The following is a 16,308-nucleotide window of genomic DNA, read 5'->3' as shown; positions in this document are numbered from 1 at the left end:
GTGAAATGGCCCTTCAAAAATTCTTTAAAACTTGGATACAAATAATTTAATGAGAATAACTTGAAATAACAAAACTTAAAATTTTCAAAATCTTGATGAATTTAGCCTTAAACCCCAATTAATTAATGAGGATAAATTTCCTAAAACAATAAGACCTTTTGTCTGCCTTGCAGATGCATTTCTGAAAAAAAAATTTTTTTTTAATGCTACATTCCTTAGCCCTTCTTCCTCCCAGGAACTGTCACTGACTGTCAGTTCCTGTGTGGTGGTGTTGCTGATGCTGTCAGATCAATTTTTAGAGATAGGGTAAAGTCTCAGTAAAATTCAGTAGTGTAGAAAACCCATTAATGTTGAAGGACCTATATATGTTACATTCTCCAATGAAGCAAAACTGGGTGGTGTTATATTAATGATTAAGGGAAATGTACAAATAGTCAAAATAAGCATCACCAACAAACTCTCTTGTGTCTCCCAGTGAAAAGATGGGACTACACAAAAGACTAAATAAAATCCCTGAACTTTGGAAAGCATCATTGGAAGAATATTGGGGAAACAGGTAAACTACAAAAAACCAACAGGTTAGGATCCCATTTAAGCCTTCTAGAATGGATAGAGCCAGTGTCTTCCAGTCTTTGGTTGAAAATATCCTTCATAGTTTTTGCCATAAGTTATCACCTGGGTTATATAAATAAAATACATTTCCTCAATAATTTTCTTTTGACTTACTCACTTTTTAAGTGTAAACATGTTTACCCTCAATTTAGATATCAATATGTACAAAATCAGAAGATTAAAGTGATAGCTTGTCATATGTGTATGTGTACACATAAATTTTATGGTAGAAAATAATTAAAAACTTGAAAAAGTTCACCAGCCTAAGTGATCTCATGTGCTCTTATTTCTTCTTGGGAAAGCAGTGTCCAATTAACCACATTTCTATAAAGACTCATCTTCTATGCCAAGACAGAGATAACAATAGGAAAATTTCAACTCAACTCAGTCTGCCAGTGTTGTGTTCCATACAGAGCCTCCCTACTAAAGGGAGCACATGGAGGAGTACTGATCATTGGAGCAGGAAGACCTTCATGGTCATTTAGCATAAATCCCCAGTATAAATGCAAGAGGGTGGTAGAAACTTTACAAAGTAGGGTTTACTTGGAGTCATGCCCTTGAAGGTGCTATTGGTGAAGGACTCTTGCCATTCCTCTCCCTCTCCTTCTTTGCTTCCCTGCCTTCAAGTGGTGAACAGTTTCCTCCTCCACATGTTCGGCCATGATGTACTGCTTTGCCATAGGCCCAAAAGCAATGTGGCCAGAGACTATGGACCGAAGTCTCTGAAACTGTGAAGAAAAAGCAAAATATAACTTTTCTCCTTAAGCTTATGTTCTCAGATATCTCCTGTTGCAGTAGCATATATCTGTATTCCTAGCTACTTGAGAACTGAGGCAGGAGGTCAGTTTGGGCTTCTTAGTAAGATCCTATATCAAGAAAAGAAAGGAAGAAAAAACCGATATTTTCAGTATATTCAGCTATGGTATGACACTGCTATGAAAATCTGACTAACATGGGCAGTTGGTATCCTGTGTCACAGGCAATGTATAGCATAGACCTAGATAAACAATGGTGGAAAATAACTAATTAATTAGGCTTTTTTAATGCAAATGTGGTGACAGGTTACAGCACTTCAATTTCCAAAAAAGCAATAGCAATTCATTCACAAATATGAAATGCAGGTCCATCACAGTAAGAGAGAGTCTGCTCTCTTTGCTATTGGCTTTCTCTCCCAATCTTTCTCTTTACATTTTTCTGTCTCTCTGATTAATATATATATATTCATATATATATATATGAAGGATTAGATACTGGTAAACTAAGGCTTAATTTCAGCATTGAGAAAAATTAAAAATGCCAGATGATATCTCTTGACCATACAAAGAAAAAAATTAGGAAAGAAAAAGTAAATTTTCAGTTTAATTAGAGAAAGAATAAAGCTTAATCACTGAATAGAAGCCTTCTTGCTCCCTTTTCTCTTCCAATTTGTGCCCAGTGAAGCAGAATAATTCAGAAACTGCCAACATGACTTAAATATGAACGGAGCTGGTTCTTAGTGACCATTAAAGAAATATATGACCTTAAGATAGTATTCCAGAATTGGTTCTTGTTATTTGTACTGTAAAATAGCTACATATCTGAAACATATTCCACTTCAATATGAAAGACATTCTGAGTGTATCAGATGCTAATTCTCTCTTAATTTTGTGAAAAAAATGTCTGGTTATTCACATATTAGTAAATATACTTTTAAGTTAAAGGTACACCTAATACTAATTATTTTAAAGATAGCATGAGAATTAATTTAAACATATTTTTATAACTTTAGGTAAGTTGACATGTTTTATAAGAATTGCTACTGTAAACATTTTTCAGATTCTTAAATAATTTAATAAGGGGATTAGCTCTCAGTGGAAAGTATTTCAAAATTTTATTCTTTTTCCTATTCCCCTGCCACATGAACAAGTTCTCATTTGTCACTTTCTCATAATTGAAATTTTCCACTTATGCAAATTAGTTATACCACTAATAGCATCCATTTGTTTTCACAATAAGTGATTTTCTTGGTCTTCTTTAATAAAAGAAAAATTCCTGCTGGTAAGTGGATCAAGTGATAGGGCACGTGTCTAGCAAGCATGAGGTCTTGAGTTCAAAACCCAGTGCCACCACAAAAACAGGAAAAAAAAAAAGAAAAAATCCTTGTCTATATTCATAGATATCAGATATTAGATAGCAACCCTATTGAAAAGATGGTGGAGAATGGATAACAAATCCCCTGGTGAGCAGAAGATGACCTATGATTTAATACCACTTCTCAAGAAAGAGTGAATTATTAGAATTTCAATCAAATATTCTCTTTCTTTAGGGTTTGGTGATGGAAATAAATTTATCACCATTGGAATATATGGAGCTCTTCATATAGGAAAAATGGCTTTACAATCAATCATTTACTAGCTAGAAATAAGCCATTTTTCTACTCTTGTTCTATTTGATGTTTACTCTGCACTTCAGACACCTTCCTTTCCTGGTCTCCACTTTACACACATAGATTTTCCCTACCCGTTATGTAAAGTGACATTATCGCCAGGTGACAATACAGTTCATTTTAAGACATTAGATACCTTAAATTACTTTACAAGAGAAGTTTTTTGACAATAACCCAAAGGACACATTACTCAACAACAAGAAAAAAGACATATCTAATAACAAGTTGGATAAAATCACATCAATGTTGAGTAAGTAGCTAATCAGACAGAGTAAACTTCCACTCCCGTAGATAATGCAGCCTGTGGATATGACAATGGTGCTTGCATTTGAGTTGGTAATGATTTGCTGGTCTTAGAAGCCACATTCTTCCTCATTTGATATTAAAAATGTTTGTTTCCAATTTTACTGGACAGGTGCTCTTTGTCAAACTATACCAGGTGAATAATGTGTGCATAAAGCTTTTTACACTTTTTATTAATAGTACAATGGTTTTAGATTTATAGAAAAATTAGCAAAAATATAGTTCCCATATCTCCCCTACAGTTTTCTTTATCACTAGCATTTTGTGATGCATTTGTTATAATTAATGAGCCAAGATTGGTACATTAATCTTAAATGAAATCTAGACTTTATTTAGTTTCCTTAGTGTTTATGTAATGTCCGGTTTCTTATTCAGGATATGCTATCATTATGGGTCGTGTATCCTTAGGCCCTTCTTAGATGTGACATTTTCTGACTATCCTTGTACTAGATGACCCTCAAAGCTCAGAGGAGTATTGTTTAGGTATATTATAGGATGCCTCCTGCTGGGTTTCAATTTTTTTTTCATGATTAGGCTGAAGCTGTAGGTGCATATTGTCAATATGACTTGTGAATGCTGGTGTCAATTTCAGTTATATAATCAATGTAGTATTTGTCAGATCTTTTCCTCTGCTGAATTACTCTTTCTCTTACACTGCTTTACCTCTGTCACATTGTACTTTTTGGAGCGATGTCACTATCTGCAATCAATATTTAAGGAGTGAGATGTTATTCTTCCTGCACTTTATTTTTTTATTTTTTATTCTTACAGCAGCTCTCAGTTTTTATTTTATTTTTTTATTGTTGTGGTGGGTGGGGGTACATGCGATATTTATAAAAGTTCCTGCCATATATCAAATATATTACACTTGAATTAACCCCCTCTATCATTATTTTTTACCTCCCCTTCCCCTATTCCTGGAATAGTTTCAACAGGTCTCATTTTTCCATTTATACAATGTGTACACAGTATTTGCACCATATTCACCCTTCCATACCCTTTCCCCACCTTCTTCCACACAGGGAGTTTCCTTTGGTTATATGTATTATAACCAAAATTGGTCATATCTTACATTTTTCTTCTTTCTACCTTAGTTTCCTTCTTATGGTGATTTCAACAGCTTTAAAATTCTATATTCTAAAATTCTGTATTCTCGTATACAGAGTATATCAGCTATATTCACCTTTTTAACTTCCTTCTTTTACCCTCCCTCTCTCATATGTGACCCTCCCTTAGCATGATCTGTTTCTCATAATAATCCTGTATTTGTATTATGTCTATATTCCATATAAGAGAGAAAACATGAGATTTTTGGTCTTCTGAATGGGCTAACTTCAATTAACATGATATTCTCCAGTTCCACTCATTTATCAGCAAATGACAAAATTTCATTCTTCTTTATGGCTGAATAAATTTCCATTGTGTATAAATACTACATTTTCTAATCCATTCATCAATTGTGGGGCACCTTGGCTGCTTCCATAGCTTAGTTATTTTGAATATGCTGCAGTAAACATGGGTGTGGAGGTGCCTTTATTGTAACCTGACTTACATTCCTTCAGGTATATCCCTAAGAATGATATTGTTAACTCACATGGAAATTCTATTTTTTTTCAGAAGCCCCCATTTTGTTTTCCATAGTGGTTGTACTAATTTACATTCACACCAGTAGTGTATGAGGGTTCCTTTTCTCACATCCTTGCCAACTTTTGTTGTTGGTGTTGTTCTTGATGGTAGCCATCCTAACAGGAGTGAAGTGGAGTCTTAACATGGTTTTGATTTCCATTTCCTTTATGGCCAGGGATGTTGAGAATTTCTTCATGTGTTTTTTAGTCATTTGGACTTCTTCTTTTGAAAAAGCTCTGTTCAAATCATTTGCCCATTTCTTCACTGGGTCATTGATTTTTTGGAAGTTTAGATCTTGAGCTGCCTATATATTCTGGTAATTAATCACTTGTCAGATGAATAGGTGGTAAAGATTTCTCTCATTTGTTGCCAGCCTCTTCAATTTAGAAGCTGTTTCTTTCATTGTGCAGAAGTTTTTAATTTCATGTAGTCCTTTCTTTTAATTGCTGAGCCATTTGAGTTCTATTTAGGAAGACACTGCCTATGCCTATTAATTCCAGTGTATTCCCTGCTCTTTCCTGCACTAACTTCAAATTATCAGGTCTTATATTAAGATCCTTAATCCAGTTTGTGCTGATACTTGCAAAGGGTGAAAGAAAAGAATCTAGTTTCAATTTTCTTAATATAAATTCAATTTTCTCAGCAACATTTGTTTTAACAGGTTGTCTTTTCTCCATGGTATGTTTTTTGGTGCCTTTGTCAAAAATAAAGTGTGTGTAGTTGTGTGGATTCATATCTGGGTCTTCTGTTCTGTTCCACTGCTCTTCATGTCTGTTTTTTTTTTTTTTTTGCCAGTATGATGCCATTTTTATTGCTTTACCTCTGTAATATAGTTTGAATTTGGGTATTGTGATATCTCCAGCATTGCTTTTCTGCTTAGTATTGCCTTGGCTATTCACAGTACTTGTTATTCCAATCTAACTTTAGAGTTGATTTTGCATTCCCTGTGAAGAATTTCATTGGGATTTTGAGGAGAATTGCAATGAACTGATAGATTACTTAAGGTAATATGTCCTTTTTCACAATGTTGATAGTTAAATCCATGAGCATGGGAGATCTTTCCATTTTCTGTAGTCTTCTTCGATTTCTTTCTTCAATGGTTTGCATTTCTCCTTGTAGAGGTCTTGAACACTGTTTGTTAAGGTATTACTAGGTATTTTATTTTTGTTGAGGCTATTGTAAATGGAATTATTTTCCCATATTCTTTCTTAGTCTGCTCTTTGTTGGTGTATAAGAAGGCTACTAATTATTGTAAACTGATTTTGTATCATGCTACTTTAGTGAAGCTGTTTATGGTGTCAAGGAGTTGTGGATTTTTGCATCTACATTCATTAAAGTGATTGGCCTACAATTCTCTTTTTCTGTTGTGTCCTTGTCTGGTTTTGGGATGAGCGTAATTCTGGTTTCAAAGAATGAATTTGGCAGTGTTCCTTCCCTTTCTATTTCGTGGAAAAGTTTGAGGGGTGTTGGTATTAGTTCTTCTTTAAAAATGTGGTAGAATTCAGTGGGGAATCCATCATGTCCTGGACTTTCCTGTTTTGTGAAACTCTATTACTGCTTAATTACATTGTGTGTTATAAATTTGTTTAGGTGACTAATATCTTCTTGGTTTAATTTAAAATAGTCATATGTATCTAGAAATTTGTTCATTTCTTCTATATTTTCCAATTTACTTGAATATAGGTTTCAAAGTAGTCCCCAATGATTCCCTGGATTTCCTTAGTGTTTGTTGTTGTCTTCCCTTTTTCATCTCTAATTTTATTAATTTGTGTCTTTTCCCTCCTTATTTTAGTCAGATTTGCCTGGGGTTTCTCAATCTTATTTATCTTTTCAAAGAACCAATTTTTTGTTTCATTAATATTTTTGGGGGTATTATCCATTTCCTTGATTTCAGTCCTTATTTTTTATTATTTATCCCCTTCTGCTAGTTTTGGGTTTAGCTTGTTCTTGCTTTTCTAAGAGTTTGAGATTCAGCATTAGGTTCTTTATTTGAGATCTTTCTGTGTTTTTAATATATGCACTCATGGCTATAAACTTTCCTCTGTGGATTGTCTTTGCTCTGTCCATAGGTTCTGATAGGTGCTCTTTCATTCTCATTAAATTCCAGGAACTTTTTGATTTCCTCCCTTATTTGTTTAATGACCCAATGATCATGGAACAATGTATTAATTTGACTCCAGATGTTTGAGTATTTGCTGCTGTTTCTTTTTTTGCTGAGTTCTACTTTTATTATGCTGTAGTCAGACAGTATGCAGGGAGGTTATTCGATATGCTTATATTTGTTGAGACTTGCTTTGTGACCCAAAGTATGCTCTGTTTTGGAGAAAGTTCCATGGGCTGCTGAGCAGAATGTATATCATGCTCAATGGAATACTCTATAGATATCTGTCTGGTCCATCTGATCTATGGTGTCATTCAATTCTAGAGTTTCTTTGTTTTTTTGTTTTGTTTTGTTTTGTTTTTTGGTCTGGATAACCTATATATTAGTGTATTAGTGATAGAGGAGTAATAAATGAAGTCTCCCACCACCACTGTTTTGGGGTCTATCTGTTTTTAAGTCCAGTAGTGTATGTTTAATAAAGTTGAATGCATTTTTATCGAGTGCATATGAGTTAATCTTTGCCCTTTCCTCTTGATGTATTTATTGTTCCTTTTATTAGTATAAAGTGAGCTTCTTTTTCTCTTTTGATTAGATTGGTTTTGATGTCTACTTTATCTGATATAAGTATTGTTTCTCCTGCCTGTTTTCAGGGCCGTAAGATTATATAATCATTTGATGCTATTTATTTTTTCATATATTTTCATGGTTAAATTTATTTGCTCTTCTGTGTATAAGATTCCTTTAAGCATATTCTGGAGTGCTGGTGTAGTGGTCATAAATTGTTTTAGTATTTTTAATCACAGAAAATTTTTATTTCTCCTTCAATTATGAGTGATAGCTTTGCTGGGGAGAATAATTTAGGTTTTCAGTTATTTTCTTTCAGCACTTGAAATACCTCATTCCATGCCCTCTCTGTTTTAAGATTTCTATTGAGAAATTTGCTGTTATCTAATTGGTTTTTCCTTTTGGTGATGTGGCATATCTTCCTTGCAGCTTTCAATACTGAAATAACTCCCTGTATCCTATTAGACCACAATATAATTAAACTAAAACTTAACAGCAAAAGAAACTGCTGAAAATATTTAAAAACAACACTGAAAACTGAAGAACATAGTGTTGAAAGACAAGTGATTCATTAAACAAATAAATTGAGGAAATCCAAATGTTACTAGAATTTAAGATACAGCACAGAGAAAAGTTCATAGCTATGAGTACCTACATCCAAAAAAAAAAATTTTTCAATTAAATAGCATAGTAACACAGCTCAAACTCCTAGAAAAACAAGAACAAACCAAACCCCAAATTAGTAGATGGGAAGAAATAATAAAATTGGGCCAAAATAAATGAAACAGAAACCAAAAAACCTATATAAAGAATCAATGAAACAAAATTTTTTTCTTTGAAGATAGGAATATTGATAAATCCTTTGCCAATCTGACTAAAATGAGGTGGGAAAAGACCCATATTAATAAAATTAGAGAAGAAAAAAGGGATGTTACAATAAATATCAATGAAATCCAAAGGATCATGTGATGATTATTTGAAAACATATTCAAACAAACTGGAAAACCTGGAAAAAAATGAATAAATTTCTAGGTGAAATTGACTGACCAAAATTTAATCAAGGAATATCAACCACTTAAATAGAACTACAATAAGCAATGAGATTAAGCACTAATAAAGTCTCATGACAATTAAAAGCCAAGAACCAGATTGAGTCACTGACAAATTCTACCAGATTTTTAAAGAAGAATTATTGCCAATACTCCTTAAACTATCCCAGGAAATAGAAAGAAACAAAACACTATCAAACTCATTCTATGAAGCTAGTCTTATAGTCATTCCAAAAAGAAAATTATAAGCCAAATCTTTAATGAACACAGATGTAAAACTTCTCTATAAAAAACTGGCAAACTGAATTCAACAATACATTAAGCAGATCCTACACCGTGATTAAATTGGTTTCATTCCAGGAATGCAAAGATAGTTCAACATATGAAAATCAATAAATGGCATACAGTACATAAATAGAATAAGGAAAACAATAACATGATAATCTATATGCAGAAAAAAACTTTGGCAAAATTCAACATCCTTTCATGATAAAAGATCTGAAGAAACTTGGATTAGAATGAATGTACTTCAACATAATTAGGACTATATCTGACAAACCTATATTCAGCCTCACACTAAATGGGAAAAAACTTCTAATGTCAGGAATGAGACAAGGATATCCACTCTTCCCCTGTTATTCATTATAAAATTTTATTGAAAGCAATAAGACAAAAGAAGAAAATAAAAGAGATTCAAATGAGGAAGAAAGAAGTCAAATTATCCTTATTTGAAGATAATATTATTCTATACTTAAAATTCCTAGATCTAATAAACATTTTTTAGCATTGTAGCAGGATATAAAATCAACAAGGAACAGACTGAGAAAGAAATCAGGAAAACAATACCATTCACAATAGCTTCAAAAAAACCTCCGTAGGTATAAATTTAGCCAGGGAGGTGAAAGATGTCTACAATGAAAACTGTAAAGTCTTGAAGAAAGAAATCAAGAAGACTCCAGAAGATGGAAAGACCTCCCAAGTTCATGGATTAGCAGAATCATGAAAATGGCTATATTTCAGAATCAATCTACATATTCAATGCAATATGCATCAAAATCCCATGGCATTCATCACAGAAATAGCAAAATCATCCCTAAAATTTGCATGGAAGAAGAAAAGACCCTTAATATCAAAGAATCCTGAGCAAAAGAGCAATGCTTGAGGTATCATAATGCCTGATGATGTCAAATTATAGTACAGAGCCATAGCAATGAAAACAGTATAGTACTTGCACAAAAGCAGATACAACCAATGGAACAGAATAGAAGACCAAGAAATAAAATCAAACAGCTACCCTCATCTGATCTTTGACAAAGGACATTCACTGCAGAAAAGATAGTCTCTTCAACAAATGGTGCTGGGAAAACTGTCTATTTGGGTAAGATTGAAACTAGATCCCTATCTCTCAGTCTGTACTAGTATCAACTCTAAATTGATCAAATATCTTCATGTAAGATCTGAAACACTGAAGCTACTACAAAACCAGGGAAAACTGGAAGATACAAGCACAGGCAATTATTTTCTGAATACGACTCCAACTGCCTAGTAAATTAGAGCAGAAATTGACAAATGTGACTGCATCAAATAAAAAGTTTCTTCACCTCAAAAGATAGTTACCAGAAACAAGAGAAAACTCACAAAATGGAAGAAAATCTTCCCCAGTTCTCCAACAGATAAGAGATTAACATCCAGAATATACAAAGATCTCAAAAAATTAAACAGCAGAAAAAATTATTCAGTTAATAAACGCACGAATGAATAGATAGATCTCAGAAGAAATAATGCAAATGACTAAAAATATACATGAAGCAATGTTCAATATCCTTAACCATAAAGGAAATACAAAATCAAGGATACACTAAGATTCCATCTCACTCTAATCAGTTTGTCCATTGTCAAGAAAAGAAAAAAAAAAAAACAAACTCCAAATGTTGGCAAGGATATTGGGAAAAAGAAACACTTATACACTGTTGGTAGGAATATAAACTAGTGCAGTTACTATGGAAATCAGTGTGGAGGTTTCTCAGAAAACTGAAAATACACACCGACCTTATGATCCCACTGTACCACTCTTGGGCATATATCTGAACAAATGTAAATCAATACAAAGAAAGACACCTGCATACCCATGTTTATTGCAGCTCCCTTCACAAGTGTCAGAGTGTGGAATCAGCCAAGGTACCCAACAACCAATGAATGGATAAAGAAAGTAATAGACCATAGAATATTTCTCAGCTATAAAAAATGAAATCATGTCATTTACAGGAAAACAGATGAAGCTGCAGATAATCAAAGTGAGTGAGAAAAGTCAAGCTTCAAAGGCCATATATCACATGTTCTCTCCAATTTATGGAACCAATATCTAAAATTATGTGATGTGGGAGGGGGAAAAGAAGGGGTGAAGAGGATGTAAGTAGGCTGCATTTATACTTATGAAGATAGCATAATAAAACCCACCAAACTTTGTTTGAAAGAGCTGGAAAGAGGGACAGGGGTATGGGAATATAATGGTAGGGTGAACTTGTTCAAGGTACACTGTACTTATGTATGAAATAATCACAACTAAATCCCCTCATATTATTAATCTATGATAAATCAAAAAATAAAAAATGAAAATTTAGCAGACATAATACAGTGTTACTTTTAATATGAGATTTTTAAAAGTCTGGTTTTCATCTTGGATTATTTCTCTCTTACTTTTTCTTGCATCACTCACCCAGGGATAAACCAAGAGCCACGTAATAAGGCAGTACTTTGAAGAGAACCATGTTGTCCTTGGTTGCACAAGTGAACTTGTAGGTTCTACTTCTCTTTGTTTTGTTTTTTTATTTTTTATTCATTTATTCATATGTACATACATTGTTTGGGTCATTTCTCCCCCCTATCCTCCACCCCTTTCCTCTCCCTCTCCATCCTCCCCGCCCTTGCTTCCAGGCAGAACCTGTTCTGTCCTTTTCTCTAATTTTGTTGAAGAGAAGACATAAGAAGACAATGATAAGAAAGACATAGTGTTTTTCTGGTTGAGATAAGGATACCTATACAGAGAGATTCCTAGCATTGCTTCCACACACAAGTGTATTACAACCCGAATTGATTCATCTTTACCTGACCTCTTCACTACTTCCTGGTCACCTTCTCATATTGACCTCTGTCATTTTAAGTTTACTGTATTAGCTCCTCTGCAGTGGGGACATCAAACACTTTCAAGTTTTGGGTTTCCTACCTATCCCCATTCCTTCCATATGTGCTCTCCTCTTAGCATGTGACCCAAGTCCAACAACACTACTGCATTTGCCCTAGATTTAAAGTCCACATTTAAGGGAGAACATATGATTTTTGGTCTTTTGAGCCTGGCGAACCTCACTCAGGATGAGATTCTCCAGTTCCATCCACTTACTTGTGAATAAGATTTCATTCTTTTTCATGGCTGAGTAAAACTCCATTGTGTTTAAATACCACATTTTCTTAATGCATTAGTAAGTATTGAGGCATCTGGGCTGCTTCCATAACTTGGCTATTATGAATAGCACTGCAATAAACATGGGTGTGCATGTGCCTCTGGAGTAACCTGAGTTGCACTCCTTTGGGTATATTCCTAGGAGTGGGATTATTGGATCATATGACAGATCTATGTTTAGATTTTTAAGAAGACTCCATATTGTTTTCCAGAGTGGTTGCACTAGCTTGCATTCCCACCATCAGTGTACTAGGGTTCCTTTTTCCCCTACATCCCCGCTAACATCTGTTGTTGGTGGTGTTTTTGATGATAGTTTTTCTAACACGGATGAGGTGGAATCTTAGTGTAGTTTTGATTTGCATTTCCTTTATGGGCAGAGATGGTTTGAAAAAGTTCTGCTTAGTTCAGTTGCCCATTTCTTTATTGGTTCATTGATTGATTTTGGGGATGTTTAGCTTTTTGAACTCCCTGTATATTTTGGTTATCGGTCCTTTGTCTGATGTATAACTGGCAAATATTTTCTCCCACTCTGTGGGTGGACTCTTCAGTTTAGAGAACATTTCTTTTGTTGTGCTGAAGCTTTTGAATTTTATGTAGTCACATTTGTTCATCTTTTCTCTTAGTTGTTGAGCTGCTGGGTTCTATTGAGGAAGTCCTTGCCATACTTATTGCTTCCAGAATATTCCCTGCGCTTTCCTGTACTAACATCAGTGTTTCAGGTCTGATATTAAGGTCCTTGATCCATTTTGAGTTGATACTAGTACAGGGTGATAAATATGGATCTAGTTTTAGTTTTCTGCAGACAGATAACCACTTTTCCAAGCAACACTTGTTGTAGAGGCTGTCTTTTCTCCATCATGTGTTTTTGTCACCTTTATCAAAAATAATGTGGGCAAAGCTGTGTGGATCCATATGAGGGTCCTCTATTCTGTTCCACTGGTTTTTGTATCTGTTTTTGTGCCACTAAAATTGCTATTTTTATTGCTATTGCTTTGTAATATAGTTTGAAGTTGGCTATTGTGAAACCTCCAGCATTGCTGTTTTTGCTGAGTATTGCCTTGGCTATTTGTGGTCTCTTGTGTTTCCAAATGAACTTTAGGGTAGATTTTTCAATCTCTGTGAAGAATGTCATTGGGATTTTAATGGGAATTACATCGCTTTTGGTAAAATAGCCATTTTTACTATTTTGATTCTACAAATCCATTAACATGGGAGATCTTTCATCTTCTGTAGTCTTCCTTGATCTCTTTCTTCAGGGGTTTGTAGTTCTCCTTGTAGAGGTCATTCACATCCTTCGTTAAATTCATTTCTAGGTATTTGATTTTTTTTAGGCTATTGTAAATAGAATTGTCATATATTCTTTATCAATTTGTTCATTGTTGGTGTACAGAAAAGCTAAAGATTTTTGTAAGTTGATTTTGTATTCTGCCACTTTGCTGAAGCTGTTTATGGTGTGTAGGAGTTTTTGGGTAGAGTTTTATGTGTCTTTAAGATATAGGATCATGTCATCTGAAAACAGGGATATTTTGACAACTTTTTTTTTTTTTTTACCTATGTGTATTTCTTTTGTTTCTTCTTGCCTAATTGCTCTGGCTAGGAATTCCAGGTCTATGTTGAATAGGAGTGGGGATGGTGGGCACCCTTTTCTCATTCCTGATTTTAGGGGAAATGGTTTCAGTTTTTCTCCATTAAGTATGATATTGACTATAGGTTTGTTATTTATTGCCTTTACAATGTTGAGGTACATTCCTTCTATTCTTAGTTTTCTTAGGGTAGGTGGTGTTTTCATTTTCACTAACTTCCAGGAATCTTTTAATTTCCTCTTTTATTGTATCAATAGTACATTGACCATTGAGCAATGAGTTGTTCAGCTTCAAATTGTTTTCATATTTTCTGTTGTTGTTTTTATTGTTGAGTTCTAGTTTTAAGGCATTATGATCAGATAGAATGCATGGGATTATTTCTATTTTCTTACATTTGCTGAGGCTTGCTTTGTGCCTTAAGATATGATTAATTTTGGAGAAAGTTCCATGGGCTGCTGAGAAAAATGTTTACTCTGCAGATGTTGGATGAAATGCTCTGTAGACATCAGCAAGGTCCATTTGATCTATGGTGTGATTTAGTTCTAGAATTTCTTTCTTTATCTTTTGTTTGGATGACCTATCTATTGGTGATAGGGGAGTATTAAAGTCTCCCACTACCACTGTGTTGGAGTCTCTATATGCTTTTAGGTCCTTCAGAGTATATTTGATGAAATCGGGTGCACTGATGTTGGGTGCATACAGGTTGATAATTGTTATTTCCTTTTGGTGTATTTCTCCTTTTATTAGTGTGGAGTGTCTTTCTTTATTTCATTTGATCAATATAAGTTTGAAGTCTACTCCTGGCTGTTTTGGGGGGCCATTGGCTTCGTAAATGTTCTACCAGCATTTCACCCTAAGCCAGTGCTTTTTTCTGTCAATGAGATGGATCTCCTTTAAATAACAGATTGTTGGATCTTGCTTTTTTAATCCAGTTTGCCAAATGGTGTCTTTTGATGGGTGAGTTAAGTCCATTTACATTCAGTGTTAGTATTGATAGGTATGTGGTGATTCCTGTCATTTAGTTGTCTTTGTTGTTTAAGCATTTAATTGTGTGCAGCTGAATTAATGTTACTCTCTGATTCCTTGTCTTTTCTTCTCCTGTGGTTTGGTGTTTCCTGTCCTTTCATGGTTTTGTTTGCTTTCATTTTCTTTGTGCAGAATTCCTTGAATAATGTTTTATAGTGGTGGCTTGGTTGTCATATATTGTTTCAGTTTCTGCTTACCATGGAAGACTTTTATTGCTCCATCTATTTTGAATGATACTTTTGCTAGGTAGAGTATCCTAGGGTTGAAGTTGTTTTAATTCAGTGCCTGGAATACCTCACTCCATGGTCTTCTTGCTTTTAAGGTTTCCATTGAGAAATCTGCTGTGATTTTAATGGGCTTACTTTTATATGTTATTTGTTTTTTCTCTCTTATAGCCTTCAATATTCTTCCTCTATTCTCTGTGCTTGTTGTTTTAATTATAGTATGTCATGGGGGAAATTCTATTTTGTTCAAGTCTGTTGGCTTCCTGTACCTGAATGGGCATAATTTTCTCCAGATTTGGACATTTTCTGTTATTATTTTATTGAATATATTATGTATTCCTTCTGATGGGACCTCTTCTTCTTCAATGCCTATGATTCTAAGATTTGGTCTTTTGATGGAGTCAATGAGTTTTTGCATATTCCTTTTGTAGTACTTGAGTTGTTTGACTAATAGCTCTTCAGTTTTTCTTTTAATTTCCATTTTATCTTCAAGTTCTGAGAGTCTGTCTTCCACTTGTTCTAGTCTGATGGAGTGGACTTCCACTGTGGTTTATGTTTCTATTTCGTTCTTTTTTCCAAGGTTTTCCATATCATTGATCACTTACTCTTTAATATTGTCTATTTTCATCTTCAATCCATTTATCTCTCTATTTATAGTGTTCTCTATTTCACTTTGGTGTTTATTTAGGGCTCCTATGAGTTCCTTTATTTGCTTCTATGTCTTCTCCAATTCTTTATTTTTGGTGTCTTGAAATTTCTTCAGTGACTCTTGTATGTTTTGGTTAACTGTGTCTAGTATCATCTTCATGAAATTCTCAGTGATTACTTGCAGAATTTCTTCTTTAAAGGTGTTCTTATGGACATCATTGGGTTCCTTGGTGTCATTTATCTTTGTGTTGTTGGATTCCAGAACTGGGTATGCATTTTCTTCATTTTCCTCTGAATCCTGTATTAAGATATTTTTGTTGGGAGAATGGTTTCCATCCCTTTTTCTTCTTCCCATCACTCCAATTGGTACTATGCAACTATGTTCTTCATAAGCTGGTTGGTGGTGGTTTCAGTCACCTGTTTTCTTTCTCTTGAATTAATTTTTTTTTCTGGCTGTCTTGGGTTTTTAGCTAACTGTGTGTGTGTTATTTCTGTTTGGTCTGAGTATAATTTAGTATTAACTAATTCACAGGTTTAATACCTGACCAGTAGTTTATGTGTTATATAGAAGATCCCTTGTTAGTAATATCTATAAAGAGTAGGAGTTGGGGAGGTTAGTATTTCAATGCTAGTTATAGAAATTTGGGGAGTTGAGGGGGGAGATGGGAAGTAGGGTGGGTGAGTGGAGAA

Source organism: Castor canadensis, chromosome 3, assembly GCF_047511655.1.
Source record: "Castor canadensis chromosome 3, mCasCan1.hap1v2, whole genome shotgun sequence".
Taxonomy (NCBI): domain Eukaryota; kingdom Metazoa; phylum Chordata; class Mammalia; order Rodentia; family Castoridae; genus Castor; species Castor canadensis.
This window is presented reverse-complemented; position numbering follows the sequence as displayed.